Source organism: Schistocerca americana, chromosome 3 (assembly GCF_021461395.2).
Source record: "Schistocerca americana isolate TAMUIC-IGC-003095 chromosome 3, iqSchAmer2.1, whole genome shotgun sequence".
Lineage (NCBI taxonomy): Eukaryota > Metazoa > Arthropoda > Insecta > Orthoptera > Acrididae > Schistocerca > Schistocerca americana.
The window spans coordinates 394,616,748-394,619,665 of NC_060121.1; the positions used below are offsets into that span (position 1 = coordinate 394,616,748).

At 43.0% G+C, this 2,918-nt stretch overlaps 1 non-coding gene across 1 annotated transcript; it reads left to right on the forward strand.

Moving 5' to 3' along the window:
• The first annotated feature begins 333 nt into the window (after window positions 1-333).
• On the forward strand, window positions 334-408 carry Trnat-ugu. Its single transcript has one exon. It is a non-coding gene; the product is annotated as a tRNA-Thr (tRNA).
• Window positions 409-2,918: the final 2,510 nt, after the last annotated feature.

Here is a 2,918-nt window from a genome sequence, read left to right on the forward strand (position 1 = left end):
CGAGGTATGTTACTTGACAGTGACACCGCATCCGAAAGTTACTTTCGTCCTTAAATTTTGCTCGCCAGCGTATTTATTACGTTTCACCTGATTGGCCAATTTCAACCAATCCTCAAGTGTTATCCTCCAGTGCTATAGGTGCCAATAAACTGTCGTAATATACCCTATCAGCAATGGACGTAGTCACATAGAGGGTGGTTAGAAATAGCGTGAAAAGCTTGTAAGAGTATATATGACGGTAGTATGTGGACATGTTGGTGTGGACATGTTGGGAATGTGGATCTCACGGGGAGCGTGCAAGGGATAAGTCCCTGCAGACGCACTATCCTCTGTGCCCGCGGTGGCTCAGATGGGTAGAGCGTCTGCCATGTAAGCAGGAGATCCCGGGTTCGAGTCCCGGTCGGGGCACACATTTTCAACATGTCCCCAATGAAGTACATCAACGCCTGTTTGCAACTAGGGTGTCCATTTAATTATCATTTCGCTTGTAAGAGTATTGCAGGGGCCGGCCGCGGTGGTCTCGCGGTTCTAGGCGCTCAGTCCGGAGCCGCGCGACTGCTACGGTCGCAGGTTTGAATCCTGCCTCGGGCATGGATGTGCGTGATGTCCTTAGGTTAGTTATGTTTAAGTAGTTCTAAGTTCTAGGGGACTGATGACCACAGATGTTAAGTCCCATAGTGCTCAGAGCCATTTTTTAGTATTGCAGGGGAGGTTGTGCTGAGAAATAAGTCTTCAGAAAAAGAACTGGACACGTTGCGCCGTTTCCGAGTTATTTAGCATTGAAGTTGGCCAGTCACTCCGCCGTGCGCACAAATTCTATCTGCCTGCCAGAGACAGCACCGGAAAACTTGTTCTTAGTTTAGTTTCCCCAGACCGGACAAAAGTAGCTTTTGTTCACTTAGCTTAACTTTATCACTTGCGCAAAAGGTACATTTTAATTGGTAATGAGCATCTGAACAAGTGGCACAGAGATGTCTGTGCATTACCGTACTTCAGCGTGTGCAAGTGCTTGAGTTTGAGTGTGAAACTGCCTAATCAGCAGACTTCAATGCGAAATTACTCGTAAACGGCGCAACGCATCGAATTTTTGTTGTTGGCATTTGCTTTTCAGCACAACTTCCCCTGCAACACCTTTACAAGCATTCCAGACTGTTCCTGATCACCCTATGTATTACGGAATGTGGTTGGCACCCATAGCACTTGAGAGTGGCCTGTATGACGGAAAATGGCCAGTAGTGCGAAACTTAAAATTAAATACTTGTTAAGTTAACAGCAGCTGAAGTGGAACTATTACAACATCCTTACACAAGTTAACATGAAGAGTATGATATTATAACACTTTCAATGCAGTCTAGCTTATTGCCACATTAATAGTGTTTAGGTTACAGTATTCCTTGCTGGAAGTTATGGAACGAGTCGACACAGTCTCGTGTTGCCAGCTGAGGAGCTTCTTAAATGAATATTAGCGTGCCCGAGGTCTGGAAAGCCGACAAATGCCGACAGAGCAGTTTACTGACCCTATAGCCCTGCGTACCACATTCTGATGTCGCCATAAAGCAGCCGAAGACACGGCAGTCGGTAGGCAACCTGCAACTCTCTTGCCCAGATCACAGAACTGCTTCTTAGTCTCAGCAGCAGGTTTAAACATCATCTCTGTCGTTTAGTAATTTCTAATGGGTCTTGTAACACAAAAATGTAACAAGCAAGTGATTCAGGGGTGACATCTGAAATAAAATCTTCTTTTACAGCAGTAATAGGTACTAGAAACACTACTTGGAATTATAACATAGGCAGTCGGGAAGAAATGTAATTAAAACTTTTGAATGCAGTATATAAAAACTGAAAACTACAAAATTAAAAACTGTCCACCGCACATTCCTCTATGAAACGCAAAGTTTTCGGAAATCCATATTCAGGTGCGCGAAGAAAAAATTAACTAGATCGGTTAACGCACAATCTTTTCGCCACTTAACCCTACGTTTATAAGGTCTGAGGGCGTATTTTGGTAATTTACCGCTACAATCACAACTCCATCAGAATATTAATAAGCTGTCACAATTTTTGCGCACGATTCATGAATCATTTGTGTAGGGGATTCATGAACTCCTCACACAGTGACAAATCAGGCCTGCTCTGGAAAAGAACATTCGCCTAACATAGATTTTCTAGATATTGCTGACTTATTCTTCCACATTCACCTGTGGCTGGACCAGTTAACAGATTACATAAAGAAATATGCCTGGTCCCATAGTGGCATTATCCAGCTTGAAATATAGCAAAAGTACTACCAGAATAAACTATACCCTGCTTCATATCGACAAGCACGTTGCAGAAATTCTCATACACAAGCTGCGCAGTAAATCGTTGTAATCAGTTTTAGAATCACTTTCTTTAAGTTATTGTTTTTTTTCATCTTTTCAGAAGAGAGCCCTCAATTCAAGTGCCCAGCAGCGAATATATCTAAGCGAAGCGACACACGGGAGTAAAAGTCGAACGTGCTTTGTTCCTGTTTCAACTGCTTCCCTATATAGGCCTGGCGCAAGCGGAAAAAGAATTCCTACGCCTGTGTATTTAAAAGACTGCGATTCAGTATTTGCTTTCCACTCACAGAGCTTTTCGCATTGACCAGATCCCTAAAATAGCTCCTCTTTTCTTCTCTGAAACAACACTGGCTTCCTGGAGCAAAGTTAGCTGCATTTTTCCAGTGCTGCGTGTGAACGGCATTTTTCATTGTATTGAAACATCATTTCTACCAAAAAATTACAAAAGAGACGTTGCTGGATTATTGTTGTTGCCCAAGAATTTCACTCACCTGTGGATGCTTCATTGTTTAGTCCAGATTATGTCCCACAGCGAACAAATTTCAGCTGCTGATCTGACACCAGGCAATACAAAATCAGCTTACATTACTCCAATAC